The sequence below is a fragment of the Hipposideros armiger genome, unplaced genomic scaffold (genome assembly GCF_001890085.2).
Source record: "Hipposideros armiger isolate ML-2016 unplaced genomic scaffold, ASM189008v1 scaffold_9, whole genome shotgun sequence".
Lineage (NCBI taxonomy): Eukaryota > Metazoa > Chordata > Mammalia > Chiroptera > Hipposideridae > Hipposideros > Hipposideros armiger.
Genome location: NW_017731359.1, coordinates 6,656,766 through 6,677,708, shown reverse-complemented (window position 1 = coordinate 6,677,708; position 20,943 = coordinate 6,656,766). Strand labels below are relative to the sequence as shown.

The following is a 20,943-nucleotide window of genomic DNA, read 5'->3' as shown; positions in this document are numbered from 1 at the left end:
CACATGCCAGGGGCTGAGAATGAACTGTTTCCCATGGAAGAAACGGCTGCTGACATTTTAACAAGCACACTCAGCAGGCCAGTGAGCAGCCAGGGTCAGAGGTCAGATTCCTGAGTCCCATTTTCCTTCCTCCGAAAGGAAAGACCCCACAGCGCTAATGGATACCCTCAGCCTCTGGTTGCAGCCTGGGAAGAATGAGGTGTCCCAGCAACCCGGCTGTTACGGAGGTTCCCACACAGCACACAGATGCTCACCCACAGCCACAGCCCCAAACCTGCTCCGCAGACCGGCCTCGCGTCCAGCTCTCAGCGGCTCTGTCTGCTTTCTATCAGCTTCTCTCCATCCTCACCTCTGCTCTGCTCCTTCTCTCTGCCACTCCTTGGAATGGAGATTTCCATTCCCCTATTTCCAGGGCATCCTTCAAACCACCCACCAACATTATTTTTCTAAACCATAACTGTGATCGTCACCTCTGTTTAAATGGCTCTTCATTTCCTTTGGACTGAAGTCCTCGGTTTTGGACTAAAGTCACCTGAATGTCCTGTCCTTTGTCCCTCCTCCCTTCATCTTTCAAGAACCAGTCCCCCTCTTCACTCCCTTCACTGTCTGCTCCTTGGGCGAACCCCATGCAATTCCCTGACAAGGCCCTACACCTTGTCAGAGCTGAGTCAGCCCGGCCGCGCGACAGACAGGAAGCTCAGGGCCGGTGACATGGACAAGAGCCTGCAAAAGTGAGTTCTGGAAAGCACAGATGCACTGGCTTATATATTCGAAAAGAAAACTGAGAAATCACAATGAATAAACATTTAGTTCACCATCCACAAAACCATAGTCAGCTGTACTTCAACTCATACAATTCCATATAAATATAATACATTAAATTATATAAACAATATAAGTTATTTTGCCAAAACTATAAAATGAAAGTGTAAGGTGAACTGTGTATATGTATATTTGATACAAAATGAGATAGGGCTTCCATCATCAGGAGAGGCTGGAAATGTTGAAAAGGTTTTAAAACGTCTCTTTCAACCGTGAATTTTGGCATGTATTCTTTTTTCCTGTTTTATTGAGATCCACTTGGCATATAACAGCATAGATTTAAGGTGTACAGCATAATGACTTGACATATGTACGTATATATTGTGAAATGATTATCAGAACAAGTTTAGTTAATATCTGTTTACAAAAAAATTAATTTTTTCCTTGCAATGAGAACTTTTAGGATTTACTCTCTTAGTAATTTTCAACTATACCATACAGCATTGCTAACTACAGTCCTCATATGGTATATTACATCACCAGTGCCCGTTTATCTTATAAGTGGACGCTTGTATGTTTTGAACACCTTCACTGAATTCCCCCATCTCCTAGCCCCTGCCTCCGAAAACCACAAATGTGACCTCATTTTGTCTAAGTTTGGGTTTTTTTTTTATTCCACATACACCTGAGATCGTACAGTATTTGTCCTGTCTGATTATTTCTTAGCATAATGCTCCAAGTTCCACCCATGTTGTCACAAATGGCAGGATGTCCTTTTTTAGGGCTGAGTGGCATTCCATTGTGTGTGTGTGTGTGTGTGTGTGTGTGTGTGTGTAGCACATATACTTTATCCATTCATCTGTTGGTAGACACAGGTTGTTTCCATGTCTTGGCTATTGTGAATAATGCTGCAATGAACATGAGAGTGCAGACATCTCTTTGACATAGTGATTTTGTCTCCTTCGGACATATGACCAGAAATGGAATTGTTGGACTATATAGTAGTTCTACTTTTAATTTTTGGAGGAACCTCCATATTGTTTTCCATAGTGGCTGCACCAATTTACACTCCCACCAATAGACCACAAGGGCTCCCTTTTCTCCACATCCTTGCCAGCATTTGTTATCTCTCGTATTTTTTATGATAGTCATTCTACCAGGTGTGAAGTGATACCTCATCATGGTTTTGATTTGCAACTCCCTAATGATTAGTGATGTCTAGCACATTTTCCGGGTACCTGTTGGCCATTTGAATATCTTCTTTGCAAAATTGCCTGTTCAGATCCCTTGCCGATTTTTAATTGAGTTAGTTGTCGTTGTTTTGTTTTGTTTCGTATCAAGTTGGTCAACCACAAAAGTAAAATAGCCAGTTATTTTATCAGCAAAATGAGTTTTTTTCAGGAATAGCAGAGAAATGCACTTCAGGATAAGCAAGCTATGGCAAACCATCGGCAAGTCCGAAGAGACAAAAGGAAGGACGACTTTTATTAGGTTTTAGGAGGAAACTGGAGAGGGTTGTTTTGAACAGAAGTTCATTGAAGAGAGTAAGACTGAGGTTGTGGCGGTTGGTCCTTGGCCGCTAGCAATGATCAGCGAGTGGTTGCTGAGCAGGGTGGGGTCTTCCTTTCTTTCCTTAAAAACAGGAGATGAAACTCCTATGTGAAAAACATCCTCCCTTGTCAAAATAATTCTCATCTTCCATTGGTTATGTGGGCTGCAACCAGTGGTACGTGTGTGAGAGCTCCCTTGCTGACTCCATTTAAATGAGGTTTCCTTATTTATCTTCACAAGTTGTATAAGTTCTTTACATATTTGGGATATGAACCTCTTAGCAGATACATGATTTGTGTATATCTGTGTTCCCTGTGTTCTCTTTCAGCTTACACTGCCTGTGAGTCTGTATCTCTCACCAGATTTGGGGTGTTGCTAAGAGAGAGGGACTGTATTCATGTTTAAGCAGTTCCCTGGTGCCTGGAACTTACTGTACAGTGAATAAGTATTAACTGCTAACCATGATAATAATGACAATGATAGTTATCTTTGTGCACTCAAGTGCAGACCCAGAGCCTTAAGTCTTGGACTTTGGAAGAAGTGCACTTTCTTGTTTCTGTGACCACATCAGGACACCCTGTGCTCGGAGCATGGGTCAGTTCATGTCACAACAGTTCATGTCCATTAGCTGGACAGGGAGGTCACTGGTCATCAGCATGACCAATGTTCTCTCTTCAGACCACAGCATGGCAATAAATAGACAGGACTGTCTTAGATCCTGCTGCTCTCCATCACTCGTACCTCCAGGCCCTGGTGTGGCCCCTCTGTCTCTGAAGTAAGATCCTGGGGGGATTTCTCAGGCTTAGAACAAGGGACTAGCTATACTGGGGCTGAGGTGGCAATGAATGGCTTTTGTGGCTGAGGAAATATGGAAGGTGAAACTCAGCACTGCAGGCATTGTGCGTCCAGCCACAAGGCATTCCCGGCTGTAGTCCCTAAGGGGACTATAGAAATTTCATAGGACGCCGTTTCTTTCTACCTTTTCAGGGGTTGTGGGAGGAGGAAGGCGAGGCATGTTCTTGGTTCATGAACCAGCTGCTTTGTGTCTTTCTCATTGCTCAGAAAAGCTGAAAAACAAGAGAAAAGCAGAGGGAGCTTTGGGCAGCGGAAAAGAAATGGCATCTGGTGTGAGTCAGGCTTGGGTTTGAATCTCAGCTCTACCTCTTACTAGCTGTGTGATTCGGGGCAGGATGACATAGCTCCACCAAGCCTCCCTTTCCTCCTTTGTAAACCGGTTATAACACAAACCTTCACATTTTATATGAGCTCTGGAGTTCGTATATTTAATACCAAGCAAGAGAGTGTCTTCACTGTTCACATTCAATGGCCGGTGCTGTTGTAGATCGTTCATATGTGCAGGGCGAGACCGACTCTGGCTCCAGCACCCCCACACCTCTCAATACTTTACCTAAAATCAATTTCCCATCTTTGGAAACAAAATCACAGAAGATCAAAATGCTTTCCCGAGGAATCCTGCTTTCCATGACCCTACTTTATTTTATTTTATATATTTTTTAGCTGAGCCATCCTGCCAACTGTTGGCATCTCAGCAGCAGCTCAGCTTGGGCCAGGAATTGAACCGCTGTTGCTCAGAGCTCAAACTCTTGAGTGAGCTCTTAACCAACTGAGCCACTCGGCCGGCCCTCCAGGACCCTACTTTAAAGCAAGGCACAGCAACAGACCACATTGCAAATGTTGGGAATACATTATATTCTGAGTCTTCCTCCAGTTGACTGAAGACAGTACTTACTCGTGTGAGAAAGGCTTCCAGAGAGAGTGGGAAATCGGAGCAAGCCCTGGAGTGGGAGTTTGAATACTTGAGTTACAATCTCAAAAGTGCCATCTCCCCATTGGATGGTTTAGGGAAAAAATAGCAATAATTAGTCTGTACAGTTTCTGGGAGTTGCACTATTTATAAAGTGCTTTAACAAACAGCACAGGAAGTCACTTTAACAGATGTGGCACTTCTGTTATGCACTGGGAGGTATGCTAGTCGTATTGGCCTGTGCTATTTCACCTTATCATTTTAGTGACTCTAAAAGGAGTGTCTTCATCCATAATTATTTTGGTTAATACAAGGACTTTTCACAGAGATTAAGTGAAAAGTTATACAGCCAATAAGTGACTATTTGAGGATTTGAACCCTCATGTCTGTCTAATTTCAAAATTGACCCAACTGGGCTCCCTGGGCACAGGTATAGGGATATCAGACATAGCAAATAAAAATATGATATCCAGTTATATTTTCATTTCAGATAAACAACATTTTTTGTTAGTATAAGTGTATCTAAAACATCACTTGTACTGTAAAATACTTGTTATTTTATCACAAATGAAAACTTAACTGGGAGTCATGCATTTTATCTGGTAACCCCCTAACTTAGGAGTCTCACGTCACATGAGCAGGTGAGAAGTGGCATCTCAGAGCCTTTCCAGAGGCCCCAAAGGTTGTTTTCAAGGGAATGTGTCCTTCAGAAAGAGTAAGCAGTCCCTTCCATGATTGAAGTGGTGAGCCTTTTAGAGAAACACAGGGAAAGGAAATCTCTAGAGGCGATTTAGGATGTGTTTTCTAGATTAATTTCATATAGATCAAGATACTCTGAAGGGGTGCAGAGCACGATTTCCACATCACAATTGACAGTGACCTGTACCAAGGGCAGACAACCTTGGCTGGGTAAACTTGGGTTCACCAAGAAGCTGTCACCCTGAACTCTCATAGGTTGTACTTGGAAGCCAAGGTGAAGACCTGATCCGGGAGCCAATACTTGTTGGGCAGCCACCATGTTGGCACTTTGTTTATGGCATCTCATTTAGTATCATGCCAGTGCTGTGAGGTATGATAACCCCATTTGCTGACAGATAGAGAAGTTAAGGCCACAGCTCATGAGTGGTAGAGCTGAACTTGATGCAGTTCTGTTTGAACCTTATGCCAGCATTAGGCTGGAGAGTTGATGATTGAGACTTTACAGATATTGAGTAGTCCTGTGTAACAGTTCAAGTTCTTTTTATAGTCATGCTACCTGAGTGTCCTCCTATCTGTCCATCTGCACCTCTCATGACTCATTCTTCAAGGCCCGTCTCAAGCCCTGTGTCCAGTATGACTGCTTCCTACCAATCACGGTATTTGGTTAGGGAGCCTGATCTCCCAAGTATCAATCTTACCCTTACTCAGAGCATATGTATTTCGAATTTGGAGAAATAACGATTCTTTTATCAAGCTGGTAGCAGCTGTGGCCATTGAAATTCAAAGACTTTCATCCTTTGCTATTTAATGGCATTGATTTGCCGGGTTTTCCCTTCTCACCCACTCATAGTTCAGTTATCTGAGTGAAAAGACCGAGCTAGAGCTATAAAAATATGATTGCATTGCTGCTCTAAGTTCCCAAACTCAGATGGTTATAACCTGATGCGGGACATTCCAATTTTAACCATCTACTGCTGTTTTTATTTCATAAAGCCACTAAAAACATCCTGCGCTGCTTTTATATACATCACTACTTTTATGGCTTTTGTGTCATAATAAAAGGCAGTTCATTAGAAGCTTAGGGTTTTCTTTCTTTCTTTTTTTTCCCCAGTAGAAAAATAGCCAAGTTGGAATAAGACATTTCTGCCTAGTTTCTCTGCCTTCTAACTCTGGCCCATGCAATCAGTCTGGCCACCTGGAGGACAGTGGACTATGTTTCCCAAAAAGCTGTTTATAGGGCGTTGCCCCATTCAACCTTCAAAGGCTCCCTACCACATCCATTCATTGGAAGGTCGTTCATCCTAAGCCTGGCATTTAAAGATGTCCAGGGCCTGGCCTCAAAACTCACCCGTATGAAACAAAACATAGTTTGCTCTCCACCTTCTTGAGTACTTGCGATTTTATACTCCGTGTTCCTTCCCCACCATGTCTGGGGAGCCCTTTTGCCCTGGTTCTTTCCATCAGTTTAATTCTTACTTAAAAATAGAAACCCAGCTTTTCTAGGAATTCCTCCCTAGGATTTCTCCCTCTCCTACTAACCCTTGTCAGAGCTTACTGCCTCCTCTTTTCTTTCAACACAACCAATTCTCCCCAGTTGTGTGGTTTTGGTTGTTGCTGTGAGTTCTCACCTGTGGGACTCATCTAGGTCCAAAGTTCCCTTAAATGAGGAAATAGGTCTTCTTTATCGGGCACTGGGCTGATGGTGCACATTGCAGTGATACGGTAGAGAAGGCAACGATGCTAGGAGGAAACTCATTGGCTCCCTCCTTTTCCAGAGGTTAGCTGACTTGGCCACAGTCACATGGAAGTTCATGGCAGCTCCCCTGAAGCCCACTGCAGTGCACCTTCCAAGAACGAGGAAGAGAGGACTGGCTGGCTACATGCGTGCAGTGTAAGTAGGCATCTGTCAAACTCTTGATTCAAGGAGGGGGTAAAGCCTGATAATAGAGAAATGATAACTAATATATCTAGTTGGTAGAGGTGGAAGTTACTCTCTAGTCCCACTAGACTCAGTAAAAGATAAGCCACTAAGACCTTGGCAGAGCAGCCAGACAGGTTCTCGGGAAAAGACATGAGGTCTCCAGGCGACATTAGAACCAACCAGTTAGAAAGGTACATGTTTAACCAGGGACTTGGACTCCGCTGCTTTGTCCTCCTGCCCAGCTGATTCTCACCCTCCTACTTCAGGGTATTTGCCACTCAGACCCCAAATCCACTTACAGTCAGCTTATATCAAGGACTGATATAATGAGTGACATTTACGGTGAGGTGTCTGTTAGTTACCAATATTTCTATCACCGTGGAATCTCAGAAAATCACCTATCTAGGTGATTTTGGACAAACTCTCTCACATGGATAGATGACTATCCAGACTCTGATAATCATAAATATCTAGTGACAGAACTGATAACCAGCCCAGGAAGCACTTATAATTTTCAGACAGTTCTGATTCCTAGGAAGTCCTTCATCTAATAAGGTTAGTCGCCTTGTTCAGTTCATGTCAACAAACATATTGGATGGTGTGGTTGACACAATGCCACACACGGAGATTTTATGGAAAGACATGGCCCCTTGACCTCAAGGCACTTTCCATCTAGGTAAAATCTCACTCCATGTAGCTCCCTCCTCCCGTTATATCTTGTATCAAACTGAACATTTTGACTATCATTGAATAATCAGTCCTACAGGAATCTAAAAACAATTTTCCTTCCCCATGAGAATCTCTCCTCTTAGCTAACCATCACAGTGCCTTCCAGTTCTTGCTAAAATGCCATTACCTGAGTTCCTCCACATTCCTGGTCACCCCCACTTTTGACTGCCTCTACCTCTTGGGAGTAGACATGTTACAAACAAAAGAGCCCTGTGAACTCAGCCCTTGATTTGGATGGAAACTCTCCAGTCCAACAGCCCTTTATTATAGATCATACACTGTGAGGTGAATTAGGACCAAAGCCTTACCAGTAATCCCCAGCACTGAATATCAATAAAGTCATCATTAACCTAGAGAGCCTAAAATCCCACTTCTATAGTGGGTGCCTCTCCATCTCCAAAACGGTCTGTTGCTGAGTGCTACAACTTCAGGTGCCCTTGACCTTAACACTGGAGTCCCCCCCACACACACATCCTCAACATGGGTTTCACGCATGCTCATCTGGCTTGGCCTGTTCTGAAAATTCCCATTGCCCCATAAGGCCTCTGATGTGTCAGAACGTCTAGAGGGAATGTCATTTTGGTCCAAATGTAGGCTCTTTCTCAGCCACATAGCTCAAGCGACAGTGTCCCTGTGATAGGTGACTGTAGCCTTTAATGGGAAAATGTAATACTTGTTAATCTTGCATTCTATACGTGCAAATAGGGGAAAGGCTGGAGAAAACTGTGTGCTCACCTGGTAGCAACACTAGGAGTCAGAATGCTTCGTGCACCAACAGACTGCACTCAGTATGGCTCTGAGCTTGGTTATGTAACAGGAGGATAAATAAGGTACATTCTGTCAGATACGCTCCAGTGAGAGTGTGAGAGCAGTTATCTGCCCCCCTGTTTAAGAAATACCATGGCATTTAAGTGTTAACAGGAGAGCAGAAGTATGTAGGAGCAGCTGGTATCCCCGAGACCAGCCTCATGTTGGGGTTTCTCATGCCTGTGCCTTTGCCACCATCATGGACCCCTTGAAGTCCTGCGACATACCCGGTGTAGACACTGGCTCCTTCTCTTCGTGTGGTACCAGTCAAACAAAGGTGGATCATTGAGGTAAGCTTTTATTAAAAAATCACAATATCAAACTTAGAACTTGAGCTCTGCAGTCAGGCTGATCTCAAGTTTAAATTTTGGCTTGGCCAACTTTTATTTCTGCAATCTTAGGCAAGTCATGTCACCTTTCCGTATCAAAACTTTTTCATATTAAAGGTAAGAGTTATAGTACTGACCACATGGGGCTGTTGTAAGGATTTGGTGAGAAGAGAACAGCCTGGGTGCTATTGGCTCTAACTGTACAGAGCAGTAAGCTTGCGACTGTGTAAGGCCTGCTCCAGTTTCCCCGTAACTGTCATCATCCAGGCACCAAACTCCCAAGAACACACCTCACAACCCAGACCCCAAAAATGACAGTCATTTCACACTTTTCTCCAAAGTAGTGAATGTGTTATTTCATCTGTCTCCTTAAAATTTGAAAGCCGATGCAGATGTTCTTGACTTCTCTGCTAACTGTTGGATTTAGGGTCAGAAGACCTGGTTGTGAATTCTGTCTCCTCCACTTATTACCAGCGGGATCTGAAGCACCTGGCTTCACCTCTGAAAAGAAGAACAATGATGTGTCGATGACAGTGGGACAAGGACATCTACCTCACTGGCTCTTAGGAGGATGGTATGAGCTATTATGTGCTCATGGTTACAATGTTTAAACTGTAAACTCCCAGTAGCCTTATTACTTATGACTGGGGGGAGAAGCGGCTCAAGGTCACTCACATTTAGACCGCGGGTGTCATACTGGGATGAAGCTCTAGACCAGATCTGAGAAAAAAACACATTGATCGTTATCATATATGCCTTCGACCTCAGCGTTCCATGCCGGCTGTGTAAGGAAACCACAGCGAAGAAGACAGAGGCAAGGCCCTCGCTGTTCGTAGCTTAGTCAAGTAGAACGACCTTAACAATACTCTCGTTTTAAAGCTTCCTTGGAAGCATGAGGTTATGGAAGCTCAGAGTGACTACATAGCTTATCACCCAGGGAGAGGAGAAAAGCTGGAACCTAGGCTCAAAATTTACAGATCCCCAAGCTAATGCTTCAAGTTACATGTAACTGTCTGGCATAAATAAGTCACTTTCATGCAGGGCACGCAGCCTGAGGCTCCCGGATCACAAGACCTGAGGCTTCAGGTTTCGTGGTCTCAAACACATCCTAAACTGGGGTTCACAGGTTTTACCTGAGAGATTGTTACAAATGTAAGATCTCTGATCATATCCTGCATTTTGAAAAGATATTCAGATTATTCACTATATGAACACTAAAATTTGAGAAGTACAGGTTTGGGTTATTTCATGTCTGACCCAGAGAAGCTCATCAGCCCTGTTTTCAGATAATGATGTGATGGTGGCTCTAAATTGAAATGGAGTAGGCCCGACTCTTTTTAAAAAATGGAGGAACTGCCTCACGCTGTTCTTATATTTCATTGTCAACCATCAAGAATCACTCCATTAATTAACTTGGACAACAAAATTACTTTAAATTACTGAATGCAGGTTTATTCTGGTGCTTAAACACCAGCAGTGCCAGGAACAATAACTTCCTGAAAGCTTCTTATTGCCACACACAGGAAGTTGTTCTTAAAGAAGAAAAAAAAAAAACCCAGCCCTGATATAATTGCTTTTCATTTGCACTCATGCAGGAAGTCGCCAAATGTTTGCACTCACCCATTCTATTTAAAAAGTTACTTCCTGGTCATAATTAAAATATATGATGGCCGCTCCATTAGCCATGTCATGACACTGTTCAGGCATTGAGAATTTCCCAGCTAAAGCCCACCATAGGTAGATCTCATCCCCATTGAAGCCGGGAACGGCTTTATGCACACATCATGTGTTTACAGAAACAGGCAGGCACGAGCACACCTATGGCAGGTGCGAAGAATTGTCCAAGCTGGAATTCTGTTACCAATCCCTCAACTCTGAGCCCAAGCCTGTTTCTGTCTTTTCAAAACTATATGAACATTTCTTTGATTGAGGGAAAGATTGGAAGTTGAGAAAAAAGTTCATTCTAGCCCTGTGTATTTACCTAGCTCCCTCCTATGCTTTATATCTGCCTGCCTTATCAGTGCTATTTTAAAAGAAAAAAAAAACCCAGCATGGGACATACCTATTACCATCATTTTACATGTAAATTCTGTACATGGTAGCTGACGCTTGGCATGAAGGGCTGTTCGCTCCTTTGAGTAACTTCTGATGCCTGCCCATATCAACAAGCAGGGAGCTTCTAGTTTAGTCTGTGGAGGACCCGGGAACCACCCAGAAACCCTGCGGGCTTCTGGAGTCGGTCTACTCCAGCGAATCATCCTTTTCTTCTGAGCTGGAAACACCTGTTGCTATGCACCAAGGTACAAGGGAGGAGGGAAATGCCTAGGGTCACACAAAGGCAAACAAGGGACGCTAATGACTGAATTGTCTAATGGCACTAGTGACTAATACAAGTGGCACTTCCTTATAGCAACCCAAATACTCATTTTTATAGCACTTCACCCAATTTTGACCATAACCACCCCAAAAGATGGGCGCATCTGACACCTTTAATTCCGTTTTACAGAAAAACAATAGCTTGAGGCTCAGAGGGAGAGAACGGACTTGTTGCCCATGAAGCTGCCTACTCAGTGCTTTCTGAGAAGCCCTAGTTCTGAACGAGCCCATCCTTGGGAACATGTCTGACCTCAAGAAGCACATGGAACCCACCTGCTCACCCTGCATTCCAGATCCCTCGCGGCTGGCTGTGCTGAAGGTAGGTCTTCAGGAAATGGTGTTTCTTGTGACACAGCCATGGTGCATGGAACACAATTATTTAAGGTGTAAAATTGATCTTCTAGGCTCTGGGCCTCTCTCTCACCTTTTAAACTCACACACATGCAGCCTACTTGACCACTAATGCACTGGGAGGCCTTCAAAGCAAACCCCCCGTAAATGGAAGTTGCTCTTTAATTATTCAGAAGTATAACAAAACCCACCCTCAATCCCCAGGTCTAAGTCACCCCAGGGCCCCAGGTCAGGCATTTACTCCTAAGTCACTGCCACTGGATAAGAATAATGTCAGATGCCCAGGTTTCTCCCACAGCCAACCCAGGGCTAAACCCATCCCTCAGGGGTCTGTTCCTCTGTCTGTTGCATGCCAGGACGACAAGGGTTTTCAACTGGTACTGTGAGGCCAGGGAATTGCCCCGAACACATATACACTCACATGGTCCCATACTCAGAGTAAATCAGTCTATTTTAGAAGCAGACTAGGAACGAAAGAGCTTTAAGCTACTGTTCATACCGCTACTATACAATCAAAAGGATAAACCTGTTTGCCCTACTGCTTTCAACCAGTGACCCTAGGCGTTTCGGCGCACCCTTCTTTATTCATTCCCTTTGTTTTGAGCACTTAGTTTCTACTACCGTATTTGCCGGCGTATAAGACGATTTTTTGGCCCTGAAAAATATGCCTCCAAGTGGGGGGTGGTCTTATACGCCAGGTACACTTCAGATAGACTGCCCATAGTGCTTGCCCCGTGCCATAGTGGCCTCCCGATGCCCGCCCACTTCATTCCACATACCGTTCATTATAAATTAAAATGTTGAAATCAAATCTGATATTGTTTTACCTTTTATTTGGTGTGTGGAAGGTGTGCGGAAGAGGGGGTAGTCTTATACAGCGAGTATATAACAAACTCTGTATTTTGAGTGGAAATGTTAGGGGGTCGTCTTATACGCCGGCAAATACGGTAAGTCTGACCTGGGCACCGGGGTGACGGAGATGAACATCAGCAGCCCCTTCCCTGAAAGAGACAAACTACACCAACCTCTTGGGTGAGACATGAAAAATATATAGCGGGGGGCAGCCCAGGTTACTAGGGGCCCAGCCTCAGAGAGAGGCTCCACTGCCATCTGCACGTCACAGATGAAGACACTGTGGTGATTATGGACTTTGCTCAAACACAGCTAGACTGGCTACTACGGTCTGAAATTTGTGTCCTCCCAAAATTCATATGTTGAAATCCTAATGCCCCGTGTGATGGTATCATTGGGGGAGGGCTTTGGGAGGTGCTTAGGTCACGAGGGTGGAGGCTGCATGAATGGGATTAACGCCTTTATGAAAGAGGGTCCAGTAAGGTCCCTAGCCGCTTCCACCACGTGAGGACGCTGCAAGAAGGTGCAAGATCTGAGCCAGGAAAGGGGTCCCTTGCAGAAGGAAAGCATGCTGGCACCTTGATCTTGGACTTCTCAGCCTGCAGAGCTATAAGCAGTACATTTCTGTTGTTTGTAAGCCACTGGGTCGGTGGTATTTTGTTACAGCAGCCCAGACAGACTAAGACAGTGGCCCATGCCCTGACCATGCCAACATCCCACTGTGAAGACAGAGCCATGGAATATTATAGGGAGGAGGGTGCCAAATGGAGATGGATAAAGGTGAAGTCGAGTCTGGGTAGGAGGCTCCCCCTGAAAGGTGATACCTGGGGTCAGTGATGAAACATGAGCAGGGATTTGTCAAGGAAAGGGAGGTGGGAAGAGCTTACAGCAGAGAGAAATCTGCAGCATGTTCAGAGGGAGGGTGGAGGCGGGAGGAGCAGGAAGAGAGGCCAAAGCAGTCTCAGGGAGGGATCTGCTCAGCTATTAAGGCAGTGATGTGGCGGGGCGTGGGGGGCCAGGTCCCACACCTGCCACACACAGCACACACCCTGAGCAGGCCACACAGCCAGAAACTTCCCAAGGTGGGAGAATATTTTTTGTTCCAATGTTGGAGCTAAAGGGTTTGGAAAGAACATTCCATGGAGGCATGTGGGCCAAAAGATGGAGACCTCTCTGCAGTATCAGGCTGCCTCGGGGCCTGGATGACCAGGAGAAGGTGCTGAACGGCAGAAACCCACCTGCCCCGGAGCGAGGGCCCAGCTCCAGCAGTCCTGGGTGAGGCCTGCACCTCAGGACGCACCCCCAGCACACTCCTCTCCTGGTAGTAAAACACAGACCAAACTGCATGCCCGTGTGTTCTGGAAATGCAAGTTCTTTGCACAATGTGTCTGTAACGCGCTCTAAGAGAGCATGAAAAAGCAGGCTGACAGTTTGGGGTCATGGGCACCACCCCTGGGGGGAGGTGTAGGCAGTCAGATGTGGGAAGACGGAGGAAGAGGTGGGGTCCCGGGGAGGCATGGGGATGGGCGTTTCCCCCGCAGGATGACCATCAGACTGCTGCTTTGGGAAAGCGAGCCAGGGGGCAGGTATAGAGCAGGGGATAGACCTGTCCGGGTTCTGGAGGAGCTGAGACAAAGTTACAAACTGAGAACCAGTAAGGAGAAGAGCAAGCATGGGGATCAGAGGCATAGCGGCAGCCAAGTCACCAGAGTCATTCTGATGGAAATAGAGAAGGCCCAAGAAATGAGGGCATGGTGCCTACAGATTCCATCTTCCAGGCCACTTAGTGGGCTGTGTCCTCCATGCCAGAAACTGCCGCGCCTAGAGTGAGCCCCTTTCTAACACTGGGGAGCCCCACACTCATGCCTTCTCTGTCGAGCCCTCCAGCTCCACAGGTGGGCTCTGACAATGCTGAGCCTTGCCAGTCCCACCTCCCCAGGAGGGCGGCACTGCACTCTGCATACCACAACGCCCCGGGTCCTCGGTCGGAGCAGGGCCCGTGATGGGGCAACGTGTGCCTGCAGCCATGTGAACGCCGACTCGGCCCCGCAACGTTGAGCCCACCCTGGGTGGGGATGCTATTCTAGATGTAGCCAATCTCCCCCATTAACAGCAAAATGTATACCCTCATCTGTACCCCCCCTTCCTGCCTGGGACTCCAAATATATGACTGGGTGGGCTCCCCATGTCCTAGACCCAAATCAACCTCCCCTCCCCTACCTGCCGGCCCCTCAGGAGGCTCCCACAGGCCTCACGATGAACAGGTGTGGGTAGTCCCAATGTATCTACCTCCCCACTTCCGCCCCCACTTCTATCACATAGCATGTCATCCTGCCTTTTAACTTGTGTCACTGATAGGAGTTTGCACTTCCTGAGAACCTCATTCTCATCACTGATGGTGCTATCCATCTGTCACTGCCAACAGAAGTCAGATTCTCTTTCTGTGACAATTTTTAGAGACCCCCTCCATCCCGCAGATTGGGAATTCTTTCCATAGGAGGTCAGTTCATGAGACCTGGAGACCAAGGCTAGGCAGCTGCCTCCCGAAGCTGGGTGGGAAGAGAAGGAGCTAACAGAGGAAGGAGACAGACTAGAAGAGTGGTACATGCCCCCATACGGAGTGAGACATACTGGTTTAAATTCCGCCTCTAACATGTATTGTCATAGGACTCTCACTAGCTTTCTTGGGAATAACAACATCAAGAGAGCTACTTCAGTAAGCTCTTATCATGATGCGTGATGACCTACTATGCATGCAGCCTGATGGGAGCACTGTGTAAACACTGACTCCCCTGTGAGCTTGTGTCATCCCTGGGAACCAGGGACTATTCCCACTTCGCAGACGAGGGGAGTAAGGCAGATGAGTGAGCACGTGGCGACAACACCAGAGCCACTAATCGGACCTTGGTCTGGACATCTCCAAAGCCCACAGCCTGTCTCCACCCCACAGTGTTCTCTTTGTGTCTCTCGCCCATAGTGGGAGGAAAAGTCAAGTATAATTTCTAAATCTTGAGCTTGGAAAGTCAGGCCAAGAAGTGCAACAAATATAGTACACACGACATATCTGGTGGGAAGCTAAAAAATGTCAAGTTTTGAAACCATGAAGTATTTTCCTTCTGTTTCCTCAAATCAGTACAAGCCCATCTGCGTGTGGTTTTCCTAAGGCAACGTGCTGAGAACAAGTTCCATCTAGGTCTGTCCCGCTGCCTTAAGCCTCCCGTGACACCAACTGAAGCAGCGTAGAGAACACAAGGGTTAGAAAACTGGTAACGGCCTTGTGGTAGATTTCATAAGCCCTGGCAACTCCTTGAACCCCGCTCCTAAATACCCAGCCTGATTGCAGACCTCCCTGCTTCACTTAATAAGAAGTACTGCCTTCATTTCTCCACTGGGGGAAAAAAATGGAGATCAATCAGGAAAATAAGGAAGTCCCCAGGACAACACGGTCCAAGTTTCTTTGAGAGCTGTGTGTGACTAGTATCAGGAAATGGAGAGAAGGGTGCACGGTCAGCACTCTCTATACATTTCTGCATTCATCTTCACAGTGCTGCTGTGGTTCCCATTTCACAGATGAGGCTCAGCCAGGTAGAACAGAGTCTTATAATCAGTAACGACTAGAAACCAAAGAACACTCACTTGGGCAAACACAGACACATGAGTAGCTAGTGTGAACTAAGGCAGTTGAACTACAGAACACTGGAGTAGTAATAGACTCCTTAGAAAAAATGTAAACCAATTTTCCCATTTCAAAGACATAGAAACTGAGTCTCAGGCAAAAAGACATGTCCTGTAATTGTTTACATAATATGATGAGTCTTTGGACTTACCTGGTTAGGCTCATATTTACTCACACTTCCAATTACACATCATTTCTTAAGCTCCCTGAGAACTAGTTACCTGTAGTAGACGCCTATCTGCCTAGATCCTCTTTGCCAAGTGGGTGTACCCATCCCCCAGCTGCTGTGAACGCTGGCTGCTAATAGCTCACAGCTGCAACCCTCCCTGGAGAATTGCCCTTGACTGGTGGGACCACATGACCAGAGTGAGCTGAGATGTTATTCCCACCCTGTGCCCCCCAACAGTGGCAGCACATAGCCAATGAATGACTGGGACCCATTACTTCATGTTAGGACAACTTTCCAGAGCTCTCCAGGAGGTCAGGCTGAAACAGGTCTCCATTTGAAAAAACACCCTTCCTTAGCTTATGTTCTTTTGCTCAGTCTTCTTTTCCTAAAAATACTCCTTCAATGAGTCACTTGCACAAGATTCATTGCTGTCTCAGTCTCCACTTCTAGGGGACCCTTCCTAACATACTGTCTAAGGGAGGAGGGAGGAACATCACACAGGCAAACTGCAAGTGGACACTGAAATCTTTGCCTTGCAACTCTTCCCTGAATTTTACTACTAGAATATTTTATAGGTTCTTAAACTAAGACCTCAGTGCTGTTTCTACTCAGTGGGGCTTTACAGACATCTGGTCAACCCCTTCATTTTAGCTGTGGGATAACCAACACCCAGTGAGTGGAAGCAATGTACCCAGCTCACAGAATTAGAAGACACATTCTCCACAAATAATGGTCAATCAGACCAAAGACACATTCCCATTCCTACTCTGGAATGTGTATTGCCAGTTCCAATCTAGGTGGGGGGACTTCTCTCCAGTGGAAGGAGGTGGGGTTGGTGCTCAGAGGTTTGGCCAATTCTGGTCTAGCTGCCCTCCTGCTTATAAACTATTTCTTGAGGAATGGAAGCCATGCTCCTTGGCCCGACATTAGGTACTTTCACATGGCAATGCCCTCAAGCCTTTGTACTTGACATCCCATGCTCCCCAAAGCAGTCTGAGTTCCATGCACCCCTCATTTACAAAAATGCCGTACTCTTACGGGTCCATACTAGAATAGATATAGAATTGCCACATAACATACAAATGTCAAGTTAAATATGAACTCCATATAAACAAAAAACACATTTTGGTATGAGTATACCCTAAATATTGCATGGGACATACTTACACTAAAAACTATGTTGTTTATCTAATATGGCATGTTGTTTACTTCCTCTGCCAGAAATTCCCTACCCTGCAGAGTCTTAAAAAAAAAAATGCCTCACCCTCCAAAACTAGCTCAAATTGACCCTATTATGGACAGCTATCTCTAATTCTGAAATAGTCACTCTCTCCTTAGGGACAGAGTGCCCTGGGCTCTGCTCAGCTAGAGGACCATTGTTTATCAGAAATGGCTTCAATGCTTGACTCCCTAGGAGCCACTTAGGGGATGGGGGGGAGGGTTGTGCCTCTATTCACACATTTATTCATGCACACATGCATGCATTCATGAATTTATTCAGAAAATATGAACTCAGCATCTTCTCCATGTCCAGCACATGTTGGTATAGTATTCACCCATCAAGAAATAAAAGAGACATGTTGCCTGCCATGATAGAGCTTACAACCCAGTGGGTGAGGAAGGTGTCAGACAAGTAAATAATTAATTTTAAATTATTATCAGTCCTGCAGAAGGAGCAAACTAGGTACTTTGACAAAGAATAATGGAGGTAGAAAGTAGCTAGAGTGGTCATGGAAGGTCGTTTAGGGAGATAACATTTTAACTAGAACCTGAAGGATAAGCAGTAGCCAACTATGAAGAGCAGAGAAAAGGAATTTTCAGTAAGAAAGCGCAGCCTGTGAGGAGGGCCTGAGGCCAGAAAAGGTTGTCATGTTTGAATGTATCAGAGGAATTGGGTCAACAAGAGGGACAAGAAGCATGAGCTAAGTATGGAGAGCCCTGAGTAGTGGTCAGATCATACAGGACCTTACCAACCATGTTAAGGAGGTTATTTCACATAAAGTGGGGGCTGTTAAAGGGTCTTAACCAGAGAAATGACACAATCACATTTGTATGTTTGAAAGATCACACTTACTGATGGAGATTCCTCAAAAAGTAAAAAACAAAACAAAACAAAAACAAAAAAAAACTACATTATGATACAGCAGTTCCACTCCTGGGCATTTAGCTGAAGAAATCCAAAACACTAATTTGAAAAGATATATACACCCCTATGTACATTGCAGCGTTATTTATAACAGCCAAGATATGGAAGCAATCTAAGTGTCCATAAATAGATGACTGGATAAAGGAGATGTGGTGTATATATATATATATATATATATATATATATATATATATATATATATATATATATATATAAAATGGAATATTACTTGGCCATAAAAAAGAATGAAATCTTACCATTTGCGACAACATGGATGGACCTAGAGGGTATTATGCTAAGTGAAATAATCAGGCATAGAAATACAAATACCATATGGTCTCACTTATATGTGGAATCTAACAAAATAAACGAACACACAAAACAAAAACAACCTCATAGATACAGAGAACAAACTGATGGTTGCCAGATGGGAGGGGGCTGGGAGGCTAGGTGAAAAGGTGAAGGGATTAAGATGTACACATTGGTAGTTACAAAACAGTCATGGAGGTGGAAAGTACAGCACAGGGACTAGAATCAATAACATTGTAATAAGTATGTATAGTGCCAGGTGAGTACTAGACTAATTGGGGGATTACTTCGTAAGTTATATAAATGTCTAACTGCTTTGATGTACACCTGAAACTAATATAAAATGATACTGAATGTTAACTGTAATTAAAAAATAAAAATTAATAAAAAAAATCACACTTACTGCTCTGAGCTTCTTTTATCTTTGAACCCACAACGTTCACATTGAATGCACTTAATCAATACTTGTTATAGAAAAGAGCCTGTTCCTTATTTGACCCTTGCTTTCCCCATCTGCATCAAGACCACTGGAACTTCATCCTTACACCATTTCACTGAGGTAGGGTGGTGTCCCACTGCTTACATATCCTCCCTGTTAAGAAAATCATCAGAGAGGTATTTCAAATTGTCAGAATGCCTGTTTTCTTTGGAAGGAGCTTTGGTCTACAGGAAGAACAGATATTACAGAGCAAACTTTTACCAAGTAGCATCTTGGCTTTTAAATTAAATGTCAGCACTGGTTTTCCACTGGGAATCTGGCCCAAGCTTCTAGAAGGCAAGTTCTGATCAATAACATAGGCCAGACTCCCAGGATGGGGCAAAAGAGAACCTGCCTCCAGGAGACATGGGGGGATGGCAGCATACCCAGCATACCCACTCCCAGCATGCTGATGGTGGGACACGGTGGCTCATCCCTGTGTGTGTGTGTGTGTGTGTGTGTGTGTGTGTGTCCGTCCGTCCGTCCAGCAGTGGGCAGGACAGGATCTTCCCATTGTTCTGAAGGAGAAAGTGATGGAGGGGAGAATGATGTGCCCCACACCCCGTCCCCACAGTCTCCCCTCCTCACCCACTGAAGACCCAGCACTGAAGACCGTACAGGGCTCTTCTGCTGAGGACCTACCTCATAGGTACCAAGCAAGTTAAGTTCCAAGGCTGGGGGAGGGAAAGAGGGGAGGGAAAGGACAGTCTCCTATCCTGTTTTTTCTTCTGGACCTCAGTGAAGTCTATAGCCCTTAGGCCAGGACTCTAGGGTCTCCAAAATTGACCCCAATATTTCTGAGGTTTTACGGCCCACTGTTCCCCTTCTCTTTCTCAACCCACGTCACCTGCAAATGCCTTCTACTGCTGCCATAATTCCAATACCCTTTGCACAAAAAGCTCCCTCATTTTTTCTTTCAGCTCCCTAATGTTAAAATTCTCAGCACCTCCCAAGACCCTACGGTCTTGCAGCCCGCGCGACCCTTCCTCTGCACCAATGGGAAGGTTGACCACGCCCTCCCCTGAGCACCCACTGCTCTGCATCGAGACCTTCCTCACACCTTTGGATGTGGCCCACTTCATGCTACAGTCGATTACACCCCACCATGGAGATCAGCTCAGTTAAGAACCAGGAGCACCTGCCTCCCTCTCTGAACGCCCTGCAAGGTCAAACCCCATCATTGGAGGAAGGAGAGACCAAGACCTACAACTAGCATTTTCACAAGCCTCTCATTTCATTTTCACAATGACCCTGGGTGATGGAGTCTATTATCCACATTTTTTAGATAAAAATCTGAGGTTCAGAGAGGTTAAGCAAAACCCCCGATCACCTAGGTATTATTGGGTTGCAACGAAAAGCCGAAAAAAATACGTCATGACTTTTCCGACAACCCAATCAATAACAAAGTCTGAACTGCAGTCCAAGTCCGTCCAGCTCCAGTGCTGATGCCCCACCCCCAGCAGTCAAGTCTACCCCCAAAGATACTTAACTTTCCAAGAATATTTGCCTCCCTTCCCCATCTGCAACATACTCTTCTCCTGCACTTTCTGCAAAGATCAGTTTGTACCCACATCTCACACCTCTCCCCCAGCCCTTCCCTGAAATCTGGTGTTTAATGTGGGGGGAGCTTGCTAAGCCTTCTGCAAACACTACAGGAATATTCGGATTCCAAGGGACCAGATTGGACCAGAGGCACCAGAGCAGACTACATCTGCCACAAGTGCGAAGAGACATTTTAGGCTTCGCTCGTTTGACGATCTCATCTGGAACATTCTCAGTCTCAGGGAAAGTAAACATCATAGCTGCCGGCAAGGATTTGACTTTGTACCCTCCTCCCCAGGTCAGTGGTTAACTATAGCACCAAGTCTTCTGGCTGCCCACTGCCAAAAACTAAAGTCTCCGCTGCAAGGCTGAGATGCTTTTCCTGATCAGAAGAGACCCTAGCCTCTTCCAGTCTATACCCCCAGGTGGGCTCTGACCACACAGAGGGCCAGGAACATCCACCCACCCGCCCCAGCCCCCA

General features: G+C 45.4%; 2 long non-coding RNA genes across 6 annotated transcripts in view; both read right to left on the bottom strand.

The window, feature by feature from the left end:
• LOC109390260 (uncharacterized) overlaps positions 1-20,943 on the bottom strand; it is a 473,964-nt gene that overhangs the window by 34,704 nt on the left and 418,317 nt on the right. The gene's annotated exons all lie outside the window — the stretch shown is intronic.
• Positions 8,973-11,071, bottom strand: LOC109390272 (uncharacterized). The gene is made up of 3 exons (XR_002125541.1): positions 10,626-11,071; positions 9,239-9,283; positions 8,973-9,064 (listed from the first exon to the last, which is right to left on the bottom strand). It is a non-coding gene; the product is annotated as an uncharacterized LOC109390272 (long non-coding RNA).